At 46.6% G+C, this 27,960-nt stretch overlaps 1 protein-coding gene across 3 annotated transcripts in view; it reads right to left on the minus strand.

Moving 5' to 3' along the window:
• LOC126531404 (cell adhesion molecule 3-like) overlaps positions 1-27,960 on the minus strand; it is a 486,943-nt gene that overhangs the window by 148,029 nt on the left and 310,954 nt on the right. Inside the window, exon 1 of one of the 3 annotated variants that reach the window (XM_050178917.3) lies at positions 14,892-15,503. The exons of the other annotated variants lie outside the window; for them this stretch is intronic. The gene's annotated coding sequence lies outside the window, so the exon portion shown is untranslated. Of the gene's footprint in view, positions 1-14,891; positions 15,504-27,960 lie in introns of those variants that run through there. 3 annotated transcript variants of the gene reach the window in all.

Here is a 27,960-nt window from a genome sequence, read left to right on the forward strand (position 1 = left end):
CGGTCTTTGCGAACTTTGTCACTGTAAGTCTGTTGGGAATGGGGTGCAGGCGGGTCGGGCTCGGAAAGCTCTGGCCAGTCGTCGTCATCCCACTGGAGCGCCGCAAATCTGTTAGATGTCAGCACTGGTTGTGTTGCAGCATGCTGAGGCCATTGCTTAGGAATCCCGCGACGAACCTTCTGAGTGGCCTTTTGCTTTGTGGGACAAGTTGGAGAAGTGATCTCGTGGTCGTCGGTCTTGCAGAGTCCACATCGATAAGACACTGCGCCAGCTAATACAGCTTCATCTGGCGCTGTAAATGGACAGGATCGGCGCATGTGGCCCGGTCGGAAACATTTGTAACAATAGACGACACTGGGTTTATATGGCCGAGGTCGTAGAATGCAGCCATAGTAGTACAGGCGGGCTGGGGGAGTTGGTGGGCCCTGCAAGGTGACGATGCAAGAGCGCCCCTTTCCCATGTAACGCGCTTGAATGACACGGTGAGTAGGACAATAGAGCTCACGCTGGAGAGCAGTCTGGTCCTCGCCAACGTCAACGTTGTAAACGACACAGCGCTGTAGATCCGAGCCCTCTACCAGGTACACCTGGACCGGCACGGTGACCTCGCTCGTTATCGAGAGACGTTGAAGCGTTTGCAAACGCTCGACAGCAGCCAATGTCGGCAGCCACACAGCGATGGTATTTGACTTCTTCCGGGCCGTGAAGCCGCGGAAGCCTGTGGTGCCAAGACAAGCGTCTAGGTTCGCCTGAATAATCCTGTTCGGAATCTCCGTGAGGCTTGTGGGGGCCAGAGCTTTAATGGTTGCTTTATAGCAAACTGAGCCCGGTGTCGACACAACTGGGTGGTCAGTCGTTAGACAGGAACGCTTGCCTTGGGAGCCGCTGTTGGCCGAACACGAATCTGGTGCAGATTGCTCCGAAGGACGCTTCTGAGAACCACGGGGGGCCGACGGCACAGATGGTAGCGCAGAAGACAAGTCCATAGGAGTACTCGTTTCATCATGCACAACAACTGGAGTCCCATTCCCGATCGGTGTCTGGGAAGCCATCGCCGGGCTCCGCCCTGAGGGCAGATCACTCACGGTCTGATGTGCATTTTGGGAAGGCGATGGGTGGGCTGTAGCCGAAGGACTTGGAGCAGGAACCAGGAGCTGGGATCCAGGCTCAGGTGTCAATTGTGCGGCCGGTAACGCCGTCGTGACGAGCGGCGCCGGCGAATCTACCGCCGCCAGCGCGTCACCGGAGGCACTAGGCCTAGTCCCAGTGTACAACTCAGCTGCAGGGCCGATGGGGTGACATTCGCTGAATGTCAAAAAACCGGACTGCGCATGAGCATCCGGGGCGTCCTCAGATGTCTTGGGGTCCAATCTCTTGATGTATGGAACGTATTTACGCGGAAGGCGAGATTTTTCACAGGAGCGGTGAGCAGCCACCTTAGCAGGGAAACTTCGTCGTCCTCTGTTCCATAACCCCATTTTATGCAGCAGAATACCGCAACCGCTATGACACAGTGGCGAGAAGATGATGGTGTAAAATCTCCCACCTGACACTGTTCTCAAGGTATGACACAAAGGCAGCATTCATCTGTTGTGAGCGCAATCCCTCTTGACGGATGGTCAGCGAACTCATCGTGTAGTGAAGGAGTAAGCGCTGCCACGTTTTTTACGACGAAGATGCGAGGGCGAGTCCCCTTATATGCAAGGTAGGACGCTATGATCACTACAGAAAGTATGGATGCAAATAATCCGTACAATTGTGTCTTAGGAGCCATTATGCTTTACAGAGAGCTTTATTGGTGCTGTAGTAAGAGTAAAGCAGAATATTGTTTTCAAAGGAACGAGTTTTGAACTATCAGTTTGTTACAGTTGGGGAATAACTGCTACTGCATGTACATATTTAAACGCGTTCTCAAGCGGATCCTGAATTTCGTCTTCAAGTTTAGTGCAAGGTGAAAATTTACTCGGTAGCCGTAAAAAAACCTTACTTTTTTGTGTCTTAAGCAGAGCCTCTAAGAATAAATCGCGCCTATGCCGCGACGACACTTACCTGCCTTAAACACAAAGTCTGATAGCCGCAAAGTCTGATAGTGGATAGCTGTGAGCTCTGCAATACTGTGTCGAAACCTTTCGCGAATGCTAACTCTGGCGCCTACTGCGAGAAGCAAAGTTCGAACTTCCCTACGACTATATATTAAGTACAGCTAAATTCACAGACGCCAATATTGTGTTGTACGCGTTTATACAGAAAGGTTTAATAATTTGGCCACGGTAACCAAAAAATAATATCATAACCGTAAAAAAAGATCTACGGATGTGCCTCGGCCTTTCTGAGTACGAATGCACAGCAGTTACTATACAGGGTGTTCTTTTTAGTTGCATCAAATTTTTAAAAATTGCCTGTGGCAGATAGCACAATTCTAAACCTTGATTTGAATTACTCGATGATGCGGCCTTTATGTTTACGAGAAATCAAAACGTTCAATTGAATAATTAACGTACGCACGCTAATTAACCTTTTCAATTAATTACTTTAAGCCACATATTTCAATCTACGAATTACAGCCGTTGAGTTCTGAAGGCGTATCCACTTGGAACAAACTATCGGGACTGCAGCAGTTTCAAGATATTAATTTTCAAAGTGTTCGACGAAATGCATTGGCGTTCTAGTTACTTTCTTAAGAAAACTCTGTTTTATTCAGTGAAGCTCCCCACTGTTGGTCTACATTGTGCCGTTCTGAAGCAAGCCCCCGGAGTGCGATGCGCCTTGGGATGGGTGAACAACTTGTGGACATAAGCGAAATTTCTCATCGGGTAGTTGAGAGAGGACACAACATCGTCCTTCATTGGCTGCCAAGTCACCGCGGTGCTCTATGAAACGAGCTAGCAGATGTAGCCGCTCAATCTGAAAACGACAGTGTCGACTACGCTGCTGTACCGATGGCAAGAGCAGAGGCAACGGGAAAGCTCAAAGTGCTTGCACGCGAGCACTAACTGGCCCTATGAAATTCGGCGGTACTCTATGAAACGAGCTAGCAGATGTAGCCGCTCAATCTGAAAACGACAGTGTCGACTACGCTGCTGTACCGATGGCAAGAGCAGAGGCAACGGGAAAGCTCAAAGTGCTTGCACGCGAGCACTAACTGACCCTATGAAATTCGGCGGTACTCTATGAAACGAGCTAGCAGATGTAGCCGCTCAATCTGAAAACGACAGTGTCGACTACGCTGCTGTACCGATGGCAAGAGCAGAGGCAACGGGAAAGCTCAAAGTGCTTGCACGCGAGCACTAACTGGCCCTATGAAATTCGGCGGTACTCTATGAAACGAGCTAGCAGATGTAGCCGCTCAATCTGAAAACGACAGTGTCGACTACGCTGCTGTACCGATGGCAAGAGCAGAGGCAACGGGAAAGCTCAAAGTGCTTGCACGCGAGCACTAACTGGCCCTATGAAATTCGGCGGTACTCTATGAAACGAGCTAGCAGATGTAGCCGCTCAATCTGAAAACGACAGTGTCGACTACGCTGCTGTACCGATGGCAAGAGCAGAGGCAACGGGAAAGCTCAAAGTGCTTGCACGCGAGCACTAACTGGCCCTATGAAATTCGGCGGTACTCTATGAAACGAGCTAGCAGATGTAGCCGCTCAATCTGAAAACGACAGTGTCGACTACGCTGCTGTACCGATGGCAAGAGCAGAGGCAACGGGAAAGCTCAAAGTGCTTGCACGCGAGCACAGACTGGCCCTATGAAATTCTGCGGTACTCTATGAAACTAGCTAGCAGATGCAGCCGCTCAATCTGACGACAGTGTCGACTACGCTGCTGTCCCGATGGCAAGAGCAGATGCAACGGGAAAGCTCAAAGTGCTTGCACGCGAGCACAGACTGGCCCTATGAAATTCTGCGGTGCTCTATGAAACGAGCTAGCAGATGTAGCCGCTCAATCTCACAACGACAGTGTCGACTGCGCTGCTGTCCCGATGGCAAAAGCAGAGGCAACGGGAAAGCTCAAAGTGCTTGCACCCGAGCACTGACTAACCCTATGAAATTCTGCTGACTTCAAAAACCAGCGCTCTTACTTCCCTGCATGCTCAGCTGAGGCTCCGCCTCTTGTGCGGCTTACCTTGGCGTGAAGCAATTCACGTGTGCTACGACGAGTAGTAGAGCACAAAAACACAGGCGGCCAGAAAGAAAGACGGCAGATGTCTCTGTCGTGCCTTTTTCTATCCATCTGTGTGTCTGCGATACGATTTGTATTGATGCGCAAACAGCAAGCCAAATTAGTCCCAATTTTCGTATGTCATCTGTGGATTCGAGACGCATGCACGAATTTACTCCTTTTGCTCAACGGAAGGGCCGGCAGTCCCGACGATGAAGTGCATCGCCATAAAAACACAATTGTGCACGTTCTCTGTGGGTGATCTCGTTTGAGTACGCAAAGAACAGCGCTTTACGTCACGCTCAACATGTGCACTCGAAAACGTTCCACTGAAGAACCGGAATCATCGGACCCTGGTTCTACATGGCGTCGAACCGACTAACTTTAGAAGCAGGCCGGTGTTCTTTCGAAGCCTTGGGACTGCGTTAAAGAGTTTTAAAAAAGTCCATCGACGATTACTATCCTCCCGAATGCGAAATTTCAGCGCAGCTCTATACGTGTTTTCATTTCGCAATATATTGAGGCATCGCACCGATCACAACACCGACTGACAGAGCCGCTACGTGCGGCGCTATACACATCGACCGGCCACACAGTTGCAGCTTCCCGGCAAGTGCAGCTTATGCAACCGTAATCTTTTCCGCGAGACGCTTGCGGCGAACGCCATACGCGAAGGTGAGCTTCCTGGTTCTTTTTATTGCGATAGCAATTATATGGACATTCCAGACACATTTTTGCCGTCGCCGTGATGTTCCATATAAAGTCCAAGAGTGATAGTCTTCTCTGAACGATGTATGCTCTATGTGCGAGGGAAAGCGTGCGACGAGAGCTGTCAATCGCGGCTCAATCTCGCGCACGCAAAGGAGAAAAGCAGGGAGTAAGCGCTTCGTCTTCTATCGCACGCGAGGCACCATGGGGTAAGAGACGGAAGGGGGGTGGCGGTGTGCTCTGGCAGCAACTGCGCACTGAGCGGCCGCGCACGGCATCGCGGGCCGCATCTTGAAAGCGATCTGCGTTGGGGGTAGAGTCTAGGTGCGCCGACGGCTCCTACCTTTGTGCGTGGTGTGTTCTGGCCGCTCAGTGCGCGTTGAAACGATAGACCGCACGAAGGTCACTTCGCTCGCTGCTGCGGCCGCGCTCCCTCACGCCAGCGTTTTGACAGCGTGCGTGCGCGATCATCGGGTGTGGAGTGTTCATGTTTGCCTGTGCGCGCTGACACCGTGCTTAACAATACCTTATTAATGCCAGTTAATAAGCGAATGTTTACAAGTTTATACGGACGATAAAACTACTGCCCTTATTTTGTAGAGCTGTTTACTAATTTCTTATTTGCTATCGCAATCGATGCTTCGCCTTTCGGGCGAAACTGCGACTTTCTTTTCTTTCCCCCGCAAGGCCGGTACCGCCACTGCCGCGGTGATGATGATGATGAAATGTCGCTGGGCTCTTTGCAGTGGGCAGGCACATCGACTATACCGTATATATCCAAATAATTAAAGAGGAAAAAAAGAAGATTACACATACGCACACACACGCACAACAGTGCTAGTCCGCCGTTAGTGTAAGCATCCTCACAGTTCCACCACGTAGTCCTACCGCTGCGTCGCGCGCCACCACTGTTCAAGCCTCGCTATGGTGATGCGGACGTGAGCGCCATCTGGTGCTGCTCCAAGGTGGCTTCCTCTACTCTCCTCCTCGTGCTTCCGCTGCATCCTCCTCATCCGCTTTCTTCCTCACGTTCTCTTCGCTTTCTCCGTCTTTCATCCGCCGCTGCACTCCACGTTCGCTTTTTCATCCTTCGCTGTGCTCGGTCACTCGGTTACGCCGAGGTATCACGCTGAGGGACGCCGAGGTAGGACGATACTCAACGCGAAAACGGGCATCTAAGAGCTGAGCCACAAAATTCTAGGATTTTGCATGCCAAACCCACAATGTGATCATGAAACACGCTGTAGTTAGAGGCTCGCGAATAACTTTAACCCCCTGGGGTTCTTTCACATGAACATAAATCTAAGTGCGCGAGCGTTCTTGCTTTCTTGTCCCCATCGAAATGTGGCAGGTGCGGTCGGGATCGAACCCGCAACCATGAGCTCGACGGCGCAACGCCATAGCCACTAATCTACACTACGGTATTCCGATCGAAAAAGCGATTTTGACAGGCAACTCATCACGCATTTCACAGACAGTTTCTCAACACATTTTTGTTCTTTCCCCATTATTTGATTTAACCCTCCCTCCCCCCCCCCCCCCGTCTCCTCAAAGAATGTGCAGAGTAACCAACGAGACAATAATCCTGGTTAACCCCTCAGCCATTCATCTCCTTTGCTCTCCTTTTCGTCGAGGCGAAAGAACAACATTTACTTATTGTACCGTTCAGCAGACTTCATTAAACCAATTTGTCACATCGCCTTCTGAGAGCTTAGACTCGTTATCGTGTTTAACACTGAATGGTTTGCACTGTTAATTTCTTCTCGTTCTCTCGCGTTCTCTCGAGGAAAAATTGCTAAAGGTACAGACTGCATATAGACATGCACAGCGGCTGCCCTAGGACCCCCAGTGGAAACACAAAAGAAAATGTTTCATCAGCTGCCAACGACTAATTGTGGCCACAACCAGAGCCCCTAATTTCGCCTCGCGGTGGAAGTCAGCCACATTTTACGACACTGGCCCCGGTGCCGAAAAAAAAAAAGACAAAACATTCAACTGTGCATGAGCAAGTGCTGGAGCCCGCCGTACAGAAACTCCGTTCTCTGCATAGGAGAAACGCCCATTGGAAAGCTCGTTAAAGAATTTAATATATCTTCTGAAAGCACTGCACTTTACCACTGAGCCGCGCTTATTAATTACGCGAAATCCTCCCGAGATATAACGCCCGCTTTCTTTCGTTTGCTTTTTTTATTATTATATTATTATTATTATTCGGTATATTGGCGTTGAGTCTTCAACGCAACGGGCTTGGCACGATGAAGAGCGGCCGGCAAATTATGGCCAGACAAGGCACGCGGGTGTTCTTGACAGCTGCCCGGCGATAAACGCGATTGGTGGTGCGTTCCTGCAAATTTGCATACCCAGTTTTTCTTCCCGTCTACGATCCACTCATTCTTCTTTTCGTTTTTTCACGAGGCTCCTTACTTATAGAAACATATTTTTTTTTCACACATTCAAAACACCACCGTTTAGGTTTGAACGGTGGAACCTTTCTTATTTGCTTAAAGATTCAGAATGACGCTGAATGTATACGCCTAGAGTTCTTGATTTCATTTGCACGAAAATGCCTGTCTTTGACAGATAAAGGGTAAAACACCTATAAAAAAGGCCGTTAAAAAACTATAAACAGGTTTACTCCTACAATGTACGCTAAGCCATCCATCTTCAAGCCTTCAAAAAGCGTCAGTTGGACCACGTTTCCATTCTTTCGTGCGTGACAGTTTCATAATGATCATAGTTACAATCACCATCACATTTATGTTCACTGCGGAACAAAAGCCTCTCCCAGTAACCGCCAGCAACTCTTGTACTACTCCATTCGACTCCATCATATGCACCATTAACCACCGCGGTTGCTTAGCGGCTACGGTGTTGGACTGTTGCGCACGAGGTCGTGGGTTCGAATCCCGGCCACGGCGGCCGGTTTTCGATGGGGGCGAAATGCGAAAAACACCCGTGTACATAGATTTAAGTGCACGTTAAAGAACCCCAGGTGTCCAAATTTTCGGAGTCTCTCCCTACGGCATGCCTCATAATCAGATTGTGGTTATGGCACGTAAAACCCCATAATTTAATTTAGATTTAATATGCCCCATTTTTTTTTTCTCTAATCGTTTCATCTGCGGCTTTGGACAGTGCTTCGACTCTCATTCATTCTTACTTCTCTGAACTTTGACAGCATGCATTCCCGAGTGCATGTGCCCCTTATACCAACAGTCATAACACGGTGCCCAGCCGGGACAACACTGGCCATTTAGATTACGCGAACGTCCACCCAACGCTTTATTAACTTGAATTTCTGCCTTACTAGTGTGATATCGTAATTGACAATATAAACTGAGTCTTGTTGAACTAGAATGAGGCCTCTCATAGTAAATTAAGGGGACAACCAGTGCGGTTTCGCCTATATGCAGTTTATCCTTGATTATTTGACTCATTCTTATATATATATATATCTATATATATATATATATATATATATATATATATATATATGCGAAAAACTGCTAAGTGCTCATTAGCGCGGGCAGGCCAGGTCGAGTGGGCAGCCAGGCGTGCACATCGAAGTGTGTGAGAGCACTGAATTGTATGCACGGTGGTAGAGGCGAGTGCTTCTCACTTTTCTGTAACTCTACCTCACCCATCCTCTTCCTCCTTGAAGCGAAACACACACACACAAACGCCACACACACACACGCGCGCGCACACATACATGATGCGCGTACGCACGCATGTACGCAATGCGTATGCACAGGGGCCTTCGCAGTCAGAAAGTAATTCCAGAGAAGTCCGAGCTGTGGGAAGTGGAACACTTCTAGCACGCCGTCGACAAGCAGTTGATGTGTACCCCACCCGTGATAGAGTTTTAAGCGCTTCCGACATTGAAGCAACTTCGGGATAAAAGGCTGAACGGCATTGTGAAAAAGTACCACCTCTATTACGACCGAGTTCTGCCATGCTTAAAGGACGCTTTGACAAAACGTGACTTCCCCAGGCGAAGCGCCTTGATTATTTCATACTCTCTGTGGCCGCTGAAATCAAAGACAGGTCACTATAGCAAAGGAATTCATCAACAAGGTAAATAACACTGCAATAGCATGTCTACCCTGAAGAATTAGACAGCGGACCCTATAATGACAGCCAAGAACTTGGTTCTGCTGAAGTCACCCAATAGCGCGATGCGGTTTTTGATATCACTTGCTTGTATACCGTTAACCAGCACGTTCGTGATTTCTCTAGGGGCAAGTGCCTCAAAGGATCGACCATCATCATCATCATCATCATCAACTACAACAACAATAATACCAATATTAATTTATTATTATTATTATTATTATTATTATTATTATTATTATTATTATTATTATTATTATTATTATTATTATTGTTGTTGTTATTATTATTTGGTTTGAAACATGTGGCGCTACCGCAGCTCCTAAACAACTACATTTGTCAAGGTATTGACAAATTGACGCTTAAATCAAAAGACCTTCATCAACTGGTCCAATAGCTTTACGCCACTGCATTTTCTTATTACTTCTTTTTCCTTCAGCTGGTGACAAATAGCGATTTTTCATATAAATTTAGTCAGCTGCTTTTTCGGTACACTTCCTAGTGAGTGATTGCTAAACGTCTTTTTTTAGTTTTTTTTTTTCTGCTTGCTTTGTTTTGCGAAAGCCCACACTGTTTTTATTCAATCTATCTGTATTTGCTGGTGAACTTTTTTCACTTATACCCATTGTTTGCTTCATTAAATGACTAATCAGTGCAATGCGCTGTTCTTTCTTTTCTTCTTGCCACTGTATAGGTTACTATCACTAATTCTTTGTGCCCATTTTCATAGGCATGTCCAGAAATGTGACTGTTGCTTGCTGTGTGCCTGGATTGTTTTTTTTTGGGGGGGGGGGGGGAAGGAGGAGGGAGGGTGGAGCAGGAGCCCATCAAGGTGTTTCCAGGCATTTTTTCTTGCCTCATTTATATGCATATGTGGACATTAAATTAGTATATACGATGGAAAGAAAGAAAACGGAAGCATCGGGCAGGCCGGCAACTGCCACCGAACGCCTGCCTACTCTTCAGGAAGGAGTCAGAAACACAGAAATATCAGATAGGAAGAAGGCAAGAAAATAGGAAAGAAGTAACGATATCACAATTCACGCAGACTAAAGTAAAGGAATGTCATAGAATAGAGTGTGGTAGCAGGCAAACATGACTTGCCATTAAGATAATTCACGTCGGTGGGTGCCTCCTGCGAGGAGAGAATGTTATGCGTTGGTGGATTTCACACTGCAGATATACCATTACCTTGCTCGAAGAGGAAGAAGGCCTGACTATTCTTTTTATCGCCTTATTTTTTTCATTGCGGCTACATAGTCACACGCATCACGTATATGTACCAACTAGCTAAGCTTTCCGTTCAACTACGCGTGTAGTCACTCCCATCGGCAGCGTCATCATTCAAAGCAGATTTCAGCTTCTGAGCAGTGACTCAATACAGTTATTTCCTCCTCTTCCTCCTCCTCCTGAGCAGTGAAAGTGCATGGCTACCACAATAACGTGCACATGAGGGGAACCGAATAGGGGAAAGTTTTCTGTCTAAATTTTTAACAGTCATTGTATAACATTCTACATGGTGGCGAGGCAGTCAGTCACGCTCCAGCAAATCCGCAGAGTTCTCATGCGTCACCAAAAGCAATTGAGCCTTGAAGCCAACTATTTAGATCAATTTGTTGTTTATTTCTCAAACTTAGGGCTTATGTATAAACAATAAGGCTTTAGCAATCGCATCCATCAAATGTGCGACAATGAAAATTTTGCTGCGTTCTTGTCTGTGTAAAAATTTGCCTGTGGGCGTTGTCTGTGGTTGATTAGTGCCAAGGCAATGGTCAGCTTCGCTAACAATAAAGGAACGAGCGGATAATTGACAGGAGCACCGCAGCTGCGATCGAACCTGTGACTTGTCGATTTATGAAAGGGCGCTCGCCCTTTTTTGTCGTGCTGTTTTTCTTGTTTCTTTTAATTTCTGAATTACACCTATATGACAGCTTGAGCTGCAGCGATGCTACAAGGGGATTGACACTCACGACAGAGTGTGCCCTCATAGACACACTTAGGTTTACAAATGAAAATGTTCTATTGTTACCATTAATTTCAGACGTTATATATAGAAGTGATGAACTCCCAACGGACTGGTAGCGAAAGAAAGTAATGAAGAGAGAAGCAAGGAAGGGAGGAAAAGCGGGCGAAATTAACCAGGGATAGGTTGACTGCTCTGCATTGGAAAAAAAAAAAAAGAACTCTAACAGTACGGGTGAAACAGAAAAATAGAGAGACAAATGAAAAGAGAAACACAAGGAGATCAGCCAAACCAGAAACCTCTATTCACTATACTAAGCTATTAGCTACGCTATAACTTTAGCTAAGCTATAAGATGACTCCTTAGCGCTTTTGCTATAAGATAATTCTTTAGCTATTAGATGAAAACAGAAGTGTCACCGAACATTTGCACCCTCACAGTAGTCAAACCAAGCCCAATGTTAGAGAGGTCAGCAAGGATATGCAACGCGACGACTGGTGAGCACCAACAAAACGCAGCTCATTATCGTCTATTTCGTTGAATAGTGCATGTTCGTTTGACACAGTTTTCAGGTTTCGTCGAAGGACACGAAATTAAGTTGTCGTTCACGGTTACAAGTGAGAAACGAAAACGAGGTCAGCGGCGGCAGGTCGGCGACGCGAACGAAAAGACAAAAGAAAGACTGAGCGATGGTTTACCAGAATGCCCGCTCTCACACAACGTCTAAACGTGGAGTGGTTAGAGTTTAAACGCAAGCAGGTGCTCCGTGAGCGAGCGATGACAATATATGTAAAGAGGGCCGCTTAACGATGAGCGGCTGCACTTGCTATGCGCGCATTAATTAGCGAAACTGTTGCCAGCTCATGGAGTCCGCACACAGAGAACAGCATGCTTCTGTTAAAGGCACGCATATAAAATAGGTCAAAACAGTTAACGTTTTAAACTGGCATGGTAAGTGCACGGTTCGAAAAGGCGTCAATACACGTTAGTTTAACGGAACGCCAAACACGTTAACATCTGCATAACTCATTCTAAAGACAAGTTTTGAAACAGTATAGGATCTTAAGTAGCAGGAAAATTTGCGTAAGATGGCGCACGTTAGTACTTGACAAAAACAGCGGTAACAAACACGAGGAGGAAAAAATTAAGGTACGCTTTCACACACAGCGCGCTCGTGCGTGAACCCACGCTAATTCCTTCGTCTTTGTTAGCGCTGTTTTTGGCAAGTATCTGTAGGACCTGTTTTCTTGTTGTTCTATAATGCCCGAAATAGGAGTTGCTTACTTTCTCTTTTTTTTTATGCGTGATCGTAATCTTAGCGATGCTCACTGCAGAAGCTTGGGCGTTCGTGGAACGCCACGTGGCGAAGCTGATACGCGATTTCGTCCGAGGTCTGCTCCTTCAGCCACAACGGGGTCTATACGCCGAAGGCGGAATCACACAGCATTCGCGAGACCTGGCTCGTACGGTATCGTACGAGACCACGCGAAGCAATAATTACGTTATCGACAGGCCCGCCGGACAAGCAAGTGCGCCGTTCTTGCCGTTGCACCGTCTCTGGGACCATTTATTGAGTCCCGCGGAAACCTCGTTATGCTCGTGCCTCCGTTGTGCCTTCTAATGACCCCACAGAAGATCGATTGTCGGTGTTCGTGTTTAGATACAAGAAGCCGCTCGCTGGAGCTTTTTAATGAATTCACGTCGGGGTCGTTTCGGCGTGTCTATCGCTGAGTGAAAACAAACTTCATGTCTACGCGTCCCTCGAGTCGCATTATTGAACTCGCGTAAACAGCCTATTCGGAGTTGTTCGTTTTCATCGCGGAGAACAATGTCAAGGTAGTTCTTTTTGTGTTTGTTGATCTTTTGCGCAAAAAGAAAATTTACAACGAGGTAAAGAACTAAAGGTAAATGTTGAAGTAAAATTTTTTTGTAGATATTAAAATATTGCGACTCGCCATTAGTTGGGTGGCGAGGGGGGGGGGGGGGGTATACATTTCATTGAGGCACTTACTTTACTGTATTCGCTCTGATTTACTTTGCTGGTTGTCACTGTTGGATATCTGAATGATGTTCTTGTGCATAACTTTGTTCGAATGGCTGCAAAATAAGATCCCATTTCGCGTTCCATATCTACACGTGATGCTAAGAAAAGCTACTTGGTTTAAGTTAAGTTCTTCCAATGTTATGCCGTACGAGCAACCTTGTGGGAAATGGACTTTTTTATGAAGATGTGAGATTTATTGGTAATCGTATTTTTCTGTATAATTGAGAATATGTGTGAACATGCACTTAGTTATACACATTAAAAACTGCGCCCGATATGTACTGATAGCTACACGGAGTAATGAGATCATACAAAAGTGACTCGGTGCACACGTGTCTGTCGGTAATCAGTATAGTGTTGATGTAACTTGTCCTCGCCTTTTGTCTCTGTATTTTCCAGTGCGTCGGGGACTCTATGGAGATCACATTTGCTCTCTTTAGCTCATTCCACTAATGAATTTCCGAATCTTCAAAGTTTCATCTTATTTTACATTATGTTATTATAAACTTTACTCACAAAGGAATAGCTATCACTATTACAAGATGCAAAAAAAAAGCTCCTATACTTTCCTTTAAAAACATAATGAAAAAAGAAGTTCGTCAAGATCTACAATTTGCACATCTGTAATGTCGCCCAGAACTGCACAACGCTAGAACCGACCATGATGGGTACGTTGCAAACTATACAGTCTTCGTTCACGCTTTGCGTTGCCTTCCTTCAGCTAAGTACTACATGTCACGTTAAGCTGCTGGTCTGTAGATAATCCGATAAGCGGGTATATAAAATACATCTCATAAAATAGTAGAAGAGTTCGTTCAGAAGATCATGTTGAAATTCCGCAGCATGTTGAATGCAAATTCTTTGCCCTAATTTTCATTGCTGTAAACTTGGTCTTTCAATTCCATGCGGGAACGTATTAATCTTATACGCACCAAGAGAATTAGTTCCCTGTGACGTATTCGCAGCAGATCACGCTAAATGATGCTCCCTTCTTATTGCACCGGAACAAACCAAACCACAGCTGTATTCAGTATCGCATTGACTCCAAGTGGCAGAAAGGTGTCAGCATTGACGTGTAAACTTTACGATACGCTAAATCAAAAAGCCAAAGAGCAAATAAATAACCCATTATGAAGCGCGAAATTTTTTCTTTAAAGCAAATTCACAATTATGAAGGGTAATATTTTTATTAAAGAAAGGTCGTGAGAGAGGCTTTCAAATGAGCGAGGAAAAAAGTGAAAGTGCGGCTTGTGGTCATCAACCCGTTCAAGAAAACGATTATGCCTGCTTAGATGAGTGCGCCATTGATGGCTTAATATGAAAAAGCTGTTGCCGATAAAACGCAAGTAAACTTTGCAGCCTCTTCAGTATGTTCACAAATATCTGAAGATGAGACAATTAGTAACAGAAACTTATGAATTACGACCGCTAATGACCGTGGATACAACGTTAAAAATTTTCTGCGCTGACCCAGGTGACAGTCTCAAGTGTCTTAATGAGACCCCTTCCATCCGCTGCCAAGAACAAAAAAAGCAGTTATTTCATTGAAGAAAGCTTAACAAATTCACCTATACCTCCGTGAAATATGAACTCCATTCGTAGGAACAGAGCCTTGATACTCTTGTTGATGTGCACGCAGCAACTGGCGGCGTTATGAAAGAATGTATGTGGCAATTGCTTGAGGGTCATTTCATAGTAGAATAGTTGCCATAGCACCCATTTCTTTTAGTCTTTGGTGAGAGTCGGTTATCCGAACCGTTGAAGAGCGCTGTTTATTGGACGTGTTTTCTGACGCACGAAAGCGTGATTTCGAGATTTATAAACAGCACAAAAGTGCGTCCCCAGAATACTTTTCTTTTACAAGAGCCGAGCCAAGGGAGAGAAAGGATATCTGCAAGCGCTTACCACAAGCGAGGCAGGGAGCTTCGACGTAAAACCACTTGTTTCCAGTCATCTGTAATTTCTGCAGCCAATAGCACAGAGAGAGATGGTCAGCAGGCGGATGGTGTTGGTCAGACTGTAAGTCGGAAACTTAGCAGCAAGTAGTCCGAACACTTGTCAGAAGAAAATCCGTCTGCTTCAAAGCAGCCCAAGCCATGTTCAACTGGTGCGGGCGTTCAAGTGAGTGGAGTTTCCAAACGTGGAGCAGACAGTTTGAACAGTGAAGCAGAGCCAAGCTTGCTAAATCCCAGCTCAAACAGCCGGAGCGCGCAATGTTCGATGAGAGGAACCGTTCAACGTTCACTGCCAGGGGCGCCAGTCAAAGAGATGGGGGCCGGTTTCTCTTTGCCTTTCACATTTAAGCGCACATCGCCACTTTCACTCCATCGCATACGGGCAAACAGCAGCAGCAACAGACAGCGCTGCCCCTCAACACTTCAGATCCACCGACGCCACAGCGCGTCGAGGCTACGGAGCAGCGTGCGTCCGAGCCGGGCGGCACCGCGTGCGCCAATGCACAGCGCGCGGCGGGAAACCCGGCTTCTGAGCCGCGCCGTGAAGCACTTCTCCCAGGCCCTCGCCGCCACCAGCGGCGCGCGTTGGCCGCCCCGTCACAGGCCGCCCCCTGCTTCGGGCCTCACTTTTTCTGATGCGCTCCGAAGTTTTCTTGTTTTACCTATCGCATCTTTTCTTCGCCCGTCCCGCCCTTCTCTTCTCGGGCATCTCTCTCTGCCCGCCGTTGGACTCTCTCATCCTCTCCCCCCTCGTCAACATTTCTTTCGTCTTGTTTCTCCCTCGTCGTTTCCACCGCGACGGGCAGCTTGCTCGGGGTGCGCTTTCACCCTCGTTTTCCGGCGTGTGACGTCACGTCCTGTGCGCCTCTCTTCCCATCTGCGCGGCTGCGCCGGGCGCACAGGCTACCAACGCGCACTTCCAGATTCCCCGCCGGCCGCGACGAGCGGCCGTCCGTCCGGTGCTCACGTGCCTGGCCGCTGGCCTCTCTAGCTCACTGCCACCCACCCGACCGAACGGACCCCTCCTACGCGTTCGCAAGCCGAGGTCGACGAGGAGCAGCGCACCGAGTGGGGCCTCCCAGCGTGGTGTGCGCTGCGCCGCGTGTGACCGCTCTTTTGTAGCAAGCAATGCGCTTGTGTTTTGTTTGTTTCGCGAAGCCTTCTTAAGAGGGGGCGTTGGGCGGTGGGGAGGAAAAATGGGGCGGGAGGAGCGCGACAGGGAGCACTGGCGGGGAGTTGCGGGGCCGCTGGGCCTGTAGGGCACTCGACTGAAAACCTCTGGCTTTGTGCTTTACTATCCCGGCGCGGTGGCTCACACGGGGTGAAGATGCTTCTGTCAGGAGAATGAAAACGTGCACAATGCAGGCTCGTAGAGAACGCCGATCTAATGCCTGGTGCAGTGTCCGAATGCTTTGAAGGGAGCCGACGCCGCCATGCCCTCGCAAGTCGGTCTAGATGCTACAGGTTTACTGACTTGCTGCAACAGAGGTGCACCAATACGCAACCCTACTCGAGGAGATTTCTTTTTATGCAGTGCTCCTTGGTTCGTTCTTTTTCATTGTGATTTGAACGGAAACGGTGCAACATGCGCCGGACGTACCCCAGAGTTATGGCTTACCCGTCTCGGGACCTCACGTTGCCGTTGTTTGGCTTCGTCGCCATTCTGCACTAAGCCCCGTCGTGTAGTTTGCTTTCTTCTGGTGGGAAATGCATTCCACTACAGTTTCTCTTGGAAGCTGATACCATATTACAGCATAGGTCAGTGGACAGCAGGAGACACGACGAAAAATATAAACAAGAAAGAAAGAAACAAAGAAAGGAAAGTTGGAGGTGCGCTGAAAGGACTCGGTGGTGGTGAGAAAACCACGTGTATTCAGCGCCTCTGTACGGCATGCATTCGTTGTTCTAACTAGGTTATAATAAAGCATCAGTGCCTCTGCTACAATAGTGTTGTAGGCGAATATATCGTAACATGATTCATAGCACTCGGGATTCTACCTCTATGCTTGTGGCCATTAAAAGAAGTGAGGATGACATTGAAATGTGAAGCGCCCAGAACGAATGAAATTTGGGCTGTTCGTCCATGCACCAACGCTGATACATGTACGGATGTACCTCGCTTGCAGATTAGTTGGGCTACTGCGCTTCAAAAATTTTCAGGTTGTTCTTCTTCCTTCATTTACTTGACTGCAATAAGTAGGTAAGCCATTGAAATCATTGCTTGCATATTAAATAACGTAACATTGTGTTCATGTTGCAAGCTTTGAGTGGTCTTCGTCGGCAGACAAGAAAAGATCTGGTCCAGCATTCTTCTGTCGTATTTGTCCCCTCATGCTTTTACTGACAATAGAACGTACACAACTCCACAGTTCGCCATTTTGCTGAACAAGAAAAGATGCAGAGAAAAGATTTACAATGGAAAGATTAAGAGATGTGAATAAAATAATGATTACTAGTTTGAAGGACGTGAAAGGAACAATTCAACTTAATAAAGTACCAGACTGCGTGCTCAGATTGCCAACGTTTAGTTGCCGTCATTAGCGAAACCGAAAAGACACTAAAGCAAAACTTTGAGAGAACACCGCAAAATATTTACGAAATTATGCGGTGTATAAGGATTGTAAACTGGACAAGACCAGAAAGCTCGAGCAAGATGTCGGGTCTGGTTTGGTGTTAGTTAAACTACGATGCCTAACTATAACTTTTGAAATAAACAGAACATAACATTGTTTGATTAAGTTCACAACAGACAGAGCCTGGTGCATGCTCTTACTACAGGCCTGCAGAACAGGCCTCGATCAAAGAGCAAAGCTCTAAATATTTAATCAAATAAAGAAAATACCTGCCACGGTGGCCTACCGGTTATCGTGTTGCGCCGCTAAGCACGAGGTCGCGGGATCAAATCCCGGCCACATTTCGATGGAGCGAAATTCAAAAACGCCCGTCTCCCGCGCATTAGGGACACGTTAAAGATCCTCTGGAGGTCAAAATTAATCCGAAGTGCCCCACTACGACGTGCCTAACAATCAAATCGTGGTCTTGGCAAGTGAAACTCCAGATTTCATTCATTCGAAAAAAGAAAATGCTGCATGACAGCATAGCTTTATTTTATGCTTCTATTCTAGCACCCAAATGAACACGATGACTTAAAATACAGGTTGTTCATGTAAAAAACAAAAAGTAATAATACAGGCACAATGAGATCTCACAATGAATGTCAGCGCTAAGGTGATTAGCATTGAAGCAATGTAGCGGCACAATGCATTGACAAATTATTCACTTCTGCGTAGCCGACTTGTTCATTTTTCGGTTACCGACATTTTCCGCACTTTTATAGCCTCAACGCTTCTCGCTCAATGCACGCATCTCGTCCCATTTTGTTCACTTAGCTGCTTTCCCCACACTCGGCTGCTTTTGATGCTAACTATTCCAGTTCTCTGTAGCTGACGTTTTCAATTTTATTTTGCCGACTTCCTCAACTATTGCCTTTTGTCCCGCTTGCCTATCGGGCTCTTACCCAGCGGCACATATATCCATTCTAGAGGATGGGCAAAGAATGCTCACCTACATTGAGTGTCACATGCCCATATACTACGACCCAAGTTTTCTATTATTCTTGAACATACCCAGTGGCACATACGCAGTGGTACGAACCAATGGCCCACATTATTAATCCCCAACTTGTCTATTCGGGCACATGCGCGGTGAACATACTTAGCGGCCGAAGTTGGTGTGAAAAAAGCTTAGATACCGATGGACATACCTAAAACGGCGGAAAATTCCCAAGCAATATTCGTTGCATTAAATAAAGAAAAAAGAGAAGCAAAGGTATGCCTTGACATTGTTCCTAAAAATCGGCAATAGTGTCAATCGGCCCGGACTTTTGTGTTTGCTGAGCTCAGCGGCTGATTGATTAACAACGTAAGGGCATTTGTCGCAAGCCCAAATTTAGTAATGGCTGCTTCGCGAGCTTTTCGACGAAGGAAAGAATATTGCTACAGTGTCGAGCTACGCCCTCTGCTCTTTGCAAAGGTACCTCTGATGCCGACTGAAAGTGTGAGGAAACGTTTCATAAACACCGTAAAACAAAGCAGAGTCATCTCCTCTTCGCGTTGCATAATAGGTGGAAAAGCAATCTGCCCGAGAAGTCTAAAAAGACGTCGAAAGCGTCTAAACGCCGTGAAGAAGCGCTGTGCTATACGGGCGGCGCGAAGAGAGAGAAGGAGCGGAGACGAGGGCAGGGGGTGGGGGCGTGTTCATCAAGTAGCCAACCTCGTTTTTTACAAGCAGACCAGCGGCACGAGGCGAAGCACATGCTTGATTCGTTGGCGGAGTGCTGTAGAAACAGGCGCGCGCAGGTTGCGTTGCAACAGCGCGCCGTTATTACACCGGCTGCAATAAAGCAGACTTCTTCGTTGTCGGTGGCACGGCGGCTTTAGGCTACGGCTGCTGAAACTGCCCACTATGGCCCCGCATTTACTCTCTGCAACAAAATATAAGCTGAAAGCGGGTCAGGCTGTAAGACGGGCTGTTACCGCTGGCTGCCCGGTAGCATTACGTCGCGACTGCTACTATTCTAGAGCAGCCCCAGCTTCTACTACTATTCCTTACTTTCGCCTTTGTTTTTTTTCTTTCTTCTTGCCCATCAGGAGTCGCCCCTTCTCTCCTCTCCGGAGCTCCGGAGCCCGTCGTTAGGAGGATTCGAAAGCCGAAACCTGCCACACGATGGAATCTTTACGTGCAGAGAGATTGCGGCTATCGGAATTGCAAAGCGAACGCTACGTGCCGAGCTTGGTCCTCGTCGTCGCGCAGCGGAGGACACAGGCCAAGGCGCAATCGAATTCGGCTCTCCCCGAGCGGCGAGCACCCTCCCTGGAACGGCGACGCAGCCAGAGAGCCGTTGCATAAGCAAGCAGTGTCATTAAAGATAGCCAGCGGAGCGAGAAGATACGGAGACATGCCCTGCACGAGAGGACCCGCCGAGCAGCTAAAATACGATCGCGGGCCACAATATATGTGCGTGCACACACAGGGCGAAGCCTGTCGTCATCGAAAGCAGTACCTCTAACCCCGGTCTAACATCGCCGACGCTGTAAGGAGGCGTTCGCTAAACGGAGGGCTTTCCGTTCACAGAGTCGACTCGGGAGGCAAAGTTCGCGGTCTGTGTTTCCAATAGGCGGTATACAACCTGGCTTTTCCTATGTTGCTCGTTTCTTGCGTATATGTGCGATAGCGACAGCCTGGTTGGTTGCTCCAAGTATCTTAAGCCCGCTCGCTCGTCTACACACAGGCGCAAGTCGTTGCTGCACTCGGCCCGATAAGCCTGCGAGACGGGCCCCTTGTTTGCGGGTCACCCACATGTCGTTCTGGCATCTGCACGTTGGGGAACTAGCGAGGGCTGCTTGGTGCCTGTCAGGAAGAGCACCCTTTGGCCGAAAGACTGGTGGAAGTAATTCTCTTGTCTTTTCGCCGTTTGAGCGAAAACGAGATAGGGCACGGAGATTCAGCGAGTGAATACAACGAGAAAAGATCGGCAGAGCGCACGGGCGCAACTAAACGAAAAGCGAGAGAGACAGCCTATTTAGTGCCTTTCGTTGCTTTTAATGTACGGGTTCAAGAAACGAGCGCGTAAAGAAAATAGAGAAGACGTGTTGCTTGCTCCCAAATTGCCGCTGCATCGAGGGATGCCCCGAAGGCTTTAGACTTGACACTCATTACTGCTCTTCGTCTCTTTAGATATTTTCGTATTTGCTAAAATTTGTTTTGTCATTGTCTGAGTACCAACAACTAACACGTAAAGAAAGCAATGTGCGCAGCCCAGCGGCTAATCAAGAAGGCTTTGCTTGAAGACAGCGGCAACAGCTGCGTTGATGTCAGAAGGAAATAAGTGTACACGCAGCGGCATTTCTTTTTCACACATTGCGCTTCTTCAATTGCTGGCAAATTGGAAGTCCGCGTAAAAATCACAGTAAAATGTATATTGGAGCTGAGCACACCAAAGTTTAAAAAAGTCGCTGTTGATTTGCCGTGTAGCAGGAAATACTACTGGACGCCTGAGTTTTGTGCATTGGGTAACTTCGTTGATCAGTTCAAAGCATTCGATCTTAATAACCATTTCCCTTTAACTGAAAATATCAGCCATTATGGCTTCTGCGGTGTATTTTTTGAATTAATTCAATCTTACCTTCAGTACCGCCAGCAGATAGTAACTGTCAATAACTTTCCGTTAGATTTAAGAGCTTTAACATCAGGAGCGCCACAAAGAAGCATCCCGGGGTCTTTGTTGTATTGCTTATATATTAACGATCTTGTTAACATTGATAACTCTTCGAAGTTTGTTACCTACAGTACTATGCTAAATTATACTAGTATACTATAATAACCTAGTACTGCGGTTTGTGAAGACAGCACTATACTAATTACAGCGAGAAATACAAGTGATGCGCTTCATAACGCAAACCAAGTGCTACTGAAGTTGTCAGTCTGGTCTACTGCAAATTTTATTCTAGTAAATGCTACCAAAACAAAACCTGTTCTTTTCAGATCCAAGAATCGTAAAATTGATAATGAAGCTATATCAAAGTTTTAAAATTTATATATTAAACTGTAAACTTAAGTGCTTCGGCGCTGTTTTCAAATAACACATGTCACGGGATCTGCACGTAGAAGCTACAGCAACTAAATTATCTCGAGTCGCCATTACGTTATTTCTCAATTTCTCAATTTCTGGAGCTGAATACCTACTTTAATTACTGATAACTACGTTAATTACTACGTTAAAACTTAGTTAATACCTACGTTTCCTGGGGATAACGTAGTTATTCAGCCCCAGAAAGTGTGAAAGTGTGAAGCTTCCTACTTATAGCTTCCTATCCATGTCAGCTTTAAGTTACTACTACATAACCTGGGGTACTACTACTCTTTCTAACAATAAAAAGGTACACATAATAATAAAAGAAAAAGCTGTGCGAGTGATTGCAAATGTTTCATACGAAAGCCACTCAAAACCACTCTTCAAGGAGTTGCATTTAGTTTTCCTTCCTGATTATCACGAGCGTACGCCCATTAGACGTTAAGAAACCAACCTAAGAGAAAGTTCCATTCACTGCAGATTATTGCCTGTTTGACACATAACCAAAACACACTTTACACTCAATTTCACGAAATTCGGGAAGTTCCACGTTTCAGAATTCATTATGGGGATCAAAGATTGCGCCTGCAGCTACCACATCAACTAAATAAATAACTTATGTTGCTTATGCACTACAGCGGTCCTGTTTTTATATCATTTCTGTTTTTCACATATTCTGTTCACAAAGTATGGATCTTCGTGCAATTTATTATGCTTGTCACGCGCGTAGGTTATCTAATAATTTTTCTTATATTGTACACCCTACTCCAGCCCTTATTATGTAATGAGTAAATTTTGGATGTAGCTTTCTTTTAATTGTGTTCAGACGACAAGTAAATTTGAGAGTATGTATCGTCGATTGTATATTGTATTCGTAAGTGCAATGATAATCTTGTATTATCTTTTGCACGGTTGCAGCAAATTATGTTAAATATGATGGTCAGTGGACGCTTCAAGCCCATTTTTGAGACTGTTTGTCCACTGCTAAAGCATCATTGTCTTCTTATGCTTAAAATAACTTGAGTTGTATTAAATAGCCAAACGGAAATGCTCCTCAGGATAATATTAAAGAAAAGTACATGCAAATTAAACCCCTCTTAAATGCCAGGAGTGATAAAGCACCAGATAGCAGCCCAGCACATAAAGTTGTAGGCATGGTTATTAGTGTGCTTTTCCCTTACTAATAAAGAAACGATAACAGAGGCAAATGTCCCCTAAAAGAATTACACGAAGAAGAAAATAAAAAAAATATTCGTGAATGGTAAAAGAACCTGTTTCACTGCTGTGTCCTACAAGTGCGAAGCTTTATTTTCGGTGGCAGTGTACTAAATTGGGTTAGTTGATTGTGCAGTGCTATAAAAGACTAGACAATTGCCTTCTACTGTTCCGCCTTAATTGTCCCGCCTTGTACCCTGCACCCAATGGCCCAATTTGTCTAAAAGCTTGGGCCGCTGGTCGCGATGCCACCGGCGGCGTCGTTGCATCATCGTTATTCCAGCTTTGTCATCAGACTTTTGTCACGCCATCACCGTCACGCCATGGTCGTCGTACAGCCGTCATTCATTTCTTGTCACACCACCATCGAGATGCCGCTTTGGTCATTCAATCGCCGTCATTCTGGCTTCGTGATCTGACTCTCGCCATACTGTCGCCGTCATGCCTGCCACTCTGACCCCATTGGTCTAAGTTATCTGATTGCTTGGGCCACTAAGTGCGTGTTCATGGTCTTTGCCTCGTCGTCATTCTATAGTTTTAGGCTTGTAGCGCAGCTCAGGAAGAGCAAAAAAGGAAGGAGGTAGGGGTAATCAAAGGGTAATCAAAGCTCTTCCTGAGCTGCGCTACAAGCCTAAAACAGTCATGACATACCAACTCGCCCAAAGTGCCACGCTTTTGACCGTCATTCTATAGCTTTGTCATCCGACTCTCATCGTCACGCCTTCGTCATCACACAGTCGTCGTCATACCTTCGTCGCCACACTGCCGTTTTATCGCAGTCTTCACTTCAGCAATGTCTTCCCTTTGACGTCATGCCGTCCTCGTCATATCATCTTCGTCGTTCGATCAACGTCATTGTTCGTCATTCTATGGTAATCCTACTGTCGTCATTCAGTTGGGATAATGCCGCCCTTGTCATGCCGTCATCGTCAGACAGTCGCTCTCTTCCATCTGTTGTCAGACCAACGTCGTCATGAGGTCGCGGTAATGCTATCGTCGTCATACGAGCTTCTTCATTCCACACTCTTCATTCCATCGTCATCACGCCAACGTCGTCATAAAGGTTTCATGATGCAGCCATCGTTACGCCATTCTCATCATATGTTCTTCGTCATCCCATTGTCCTCATGGCATTGTCACACCATCGTCGTCACTGAGTTGTCATCATACAAACATTATCATGCATTCATTGTCGTACCGTAGTCGTGACACAATGTCGGTAATTACATGGTCATTATACCCGCCGTGGTTGCTCAGTGGCTATGGTGTTGGGCTGCTGAGCACGAGGTCGCGGGATCGTATCCCGGCCATGGCGGCCGCATTTCGATGGGGGCAAAATGCGAAAACACCCGTGTACTTAGATTTAGGTGCACATTAAAGATGCTCAGGTGGTCGAAATTTCCGGAGTCCTCCACTACGGCGTGCCTCATAATCAGAAAGTGGTTTTGGCACGTAAAACCCCATAATTTTTTAACATGGTCATTATTTAAACTTCCACATTCGACTCTAGTCATGCCGTTGTCGTGAGCCACCATCGTCATCAGACAGTCGTCGTCATCATGCCATCGTCGTCACACTATTGTTTCAGCATCGTCAACATTCCTGCACAGTCATACCATTGTAGTCATCCCGTCGTCTTCCTACTACCTTCACCGATAAATTGAAGTCATTCCTTCTTCATCATTCTATCGTAGTCAGGAATCCTTGCATGTCACTCTATTGTAATTCTGTATCTCTTCTATCGTAATCATGCTATCGTCCTTCAATCGTGATTATGCCATCGTTGTCATGTCATCGTCGTCATTACGAGATCGTCAGACAGACGCTATCTTGCATCCGTTGTCATACCGCCGCCTTCATGCCACCGCGATCCTGCCATGGTCGTCATGCCCTCTTCTTCATCCGATTGTCGCTATACCGCCTTTGTCATGGCATCGTCGACATGCAGTCGTCGTCATCTCATCGCCCTCATGTCGCCGTTGGCACGCTGGTGTTGTTAAACCGTCACCACATAAGAATCGACATCTTATTGACGTCATGGCGTAGTCGACATACTGCCTTTATTGTCTCACCATATCATTTCTTTTACGTCTTTCTATCGTCATTGCATCGGCGTCATGCAGTCGTCGTCATACCGTCATGTTCTTGGGTGACTTTGGCAAGCAAGTGCCATTACAAAGCGGGACGGTACCGGAGTATGTGGCAAATAGTCAAAGCAACAAAACTCGAAAAATTACCATTACACGTGTTATATTGTTGCAGGAAGAAAGCAGGCCCACGAGTGTAAAATATAGTATATTTACAACTGGTGTATATGGCGTTCAGGCAACTGCCAGACTTCATCTTCCTCTAGTCTAAATCAACTTCTTCCTTCCCTTCACCGTAACATCACCCTCCCGGCGGGGTAGCTCCGTCCCGGTGCAAGGTGTAGAGCCTCACTTAATGGGGGGACATAGGGCTTGAGCCTGGCGACGTGAACAACATCGCTGGTGACGTTGGGAGGCACTGAAGGCTGACCGACTGGGGCGATCTCATACGTTACGTCGGACAGTTGGCGTAAGATCTGGTACGGACCAGAATAACGGGAAAGTAGTTTTTCCGACAAGCCGACGCGACGTGAAGGCGTCCAGAGAAGGACAAGGGAACCAGGTGAAAAATTTATTTATTTATTTATTTGAACCTCAAGGGTCCCTGGCGGGACATTACATGAGGGGTGGGCGCAAGAACGGCGGTTAACAATGAATGTTACATGAGGATCATGACGATGACATGGCTTCCTCGATGGCAGTCTTGAAATGGACTGGATCAGGGATTAGTGCTAAGTCATAGGGAAGGTCATTCCAGTCGCGAGCTGTGTGGACAAAAAATGATTTCTGAAATGTAGTTGTTCGGGAACGATGCGGGATGACGCTGGTGATGACGAAATGGTGGTCTCGGTGCCGAAGGTCGTAGCGCCGCTATTGAGAAGCTTGCGAGGCTGTGAGGCGATGACGGGCGACATTTCGGGCCTGGACAGCTAAGTCAATAGCATCGCGAGCGTAACCAGTGCAGGGTGATTGTACTGCGGAAGGTAGCAACGAAATTCGTCGAATTTTGTCGGATACAAAATTCCAGAAAACGCCCGGAAAACTCTGAATGTGGGGCGGCCTTTTAGGCACCCGTTCCTGCGTCGAGCGTCGGCGTTGTCCGTCGTAACCGAGAGAACGAACACAGCGAAGAATGAAAGCGAACGCGACGCGCAGTCGGAGATGAAAGGTTGCGATAGCGAAGAGAGCGCGAGGAGGAAATCGGAGGAGGAGGGGGCAGCGAACCCGTGAGGCGGAAAGTGGAGGATGAGGGTATGGCGTAATCGTGGGAAGGGTAGTGACGCACAAGACGCGTTTTGCGGGGAAGATGTCTACGAGATGGCGCCAGAATAGTTCGGCGCGTCGTCTGTATGGAAACAAAGCACTGCATGAGCAGAAGTCTGTCTGCGGCTGCTTCTCTGAATGGCGCCCACACGTCACCCACGCACCACCTCTATCGATCTCCGGATTAGCGAGGCATTCGCGCCACACATCGCTCCGTTTGAAACATGCCATATGAGACAGGTTGTCCGCGCCAATCAATATATCTCGAAATGAAAACGCGTATACAGCTGTGCTCAAACTTCGCTTTAGGGAGTATCGCAGTCATCAGTGATTTTTTTTTCTTCAGCGCTTGCCCTGCACAACACAATCGTACGTGTGTGTTACGTGCATGTTCGGACGTTGTGAGTGTTTCACTTCTGACGGAACGAAGGCGCATGCGTAAAAATAAAGAAAGAAAAATAAACCCGAAGGCAGCATTCGTCGAGTCCACTCTTTCTTTAGCCGCGTCCTGCCAAGGGCAAGGCAAGGTCGAATATATCAACGGCTCACCTTACGGCAGCTGAAAATATGTTTTTTCCATGCCAAGAATGCAATAATTCATATAATAATAATAATAATAATAATAATAATAATAATAATAATAATAATAATAATAATAATAATAATAATAGTAATAGTAATAATAATAATTTATTTCAAAAATCCTTCTTGCAGCTCTCTTTCCATTCAGTTGTCTTCCTAATAGGATGTTGTGTTTGTAAATCGCTATCCTATCTTTGCCAGGCTATATCAGGACATTTCAGGAGGTTCAAAATCTTCTGGGGGAAAGTCCAAAGATATTTGAAGACTTTTGAGTGAGAACAAATACCAAGATCTTCTTTGATTCCTGCCTAGCTAAGAACGTCTCACGGCACACACGTGCACTTTCAACAGCGAGATACGCAAAGCCAATTATCCCCTTAACAAAAAAAAAAAAAAAGGAAAACGCACGAAATAAAGGAATTCAGCATGAATTTCCCTACATAAAAATGAAAACAGGCTCAGGCTGAGTGGCTTGTGTTCTATTTATTTGTCTTTTCGCAAGCTTAGACTTTCGGCTCGCCCCAAGTTTGACTGTCGCAGCTTAAGGACTCGGATTTGTAACACATTAGGAAAAGAGACGGCTGTCGAAATCCAATTACTCAAGGCAGCAAATTTGATTATCCCAAAGACCTCTCAGCAGCGCGCCATCCGCTCCCCCCCCCTCCCCTTGAAGAAGAGAAAATAAATCGAATGCCATACTTTATGGCGTGTGGAAAGACATTTCGTAAGTGCGACGCACTTTTGACAGCGTTAAATGGCCCGATGACGTTTCGTAGAAGAAAAGCGCCAATCCTGCCGCATGTGTCGCGCTGAAAGCGAGAATAAAGATCTTCCCGCCGTGTTCTCGAGATGAATCATTGTTCTTGTAGCGTCAAGACAAGATTCAGCGCACGTTTCATTTTATTTTTTTATTTATGTACACATGTCCCGATGCAACCGAAAACTGCATGTGCTATCCTCAATTACGACGCTGCCGTTATTTAAAGGACAGAGTGCCAGAAAGCAGACGCTGTCTCGGGCACAGGCGCGTGAACATGCATAGATAAGCAAGCAATTGTACGCGTAAACGTCGTTCTGGATTTGCGTATTCTAGGAACAATAAGCCTTCTTGAAGTCTGCTGGCACAGGGAAAACAAATGTTCAGTAGATGCCCATCAATTTTTATTGTTGTTGTTTGTTATTGCTGAACACGATAAAAAAAAGCACCGGTAGCAGATATGTCTCGATTGCCGCTGATTTAA

This window comes from Dermacentor andersoni, chromosome 5 (assembly GCF_023375885.2).
Source record: "Dermacentor andersoni chromosome 5, qqDerAnde1_hic_scaffold, whole genome shotgun sequence".
Classification (NCBI taxonomy): Eukaryota; Metazoa; Arthropoda; class Arachnida; order Ixodida; family Ixodidae; genus Dermacentor; species Dermacentor andersoni.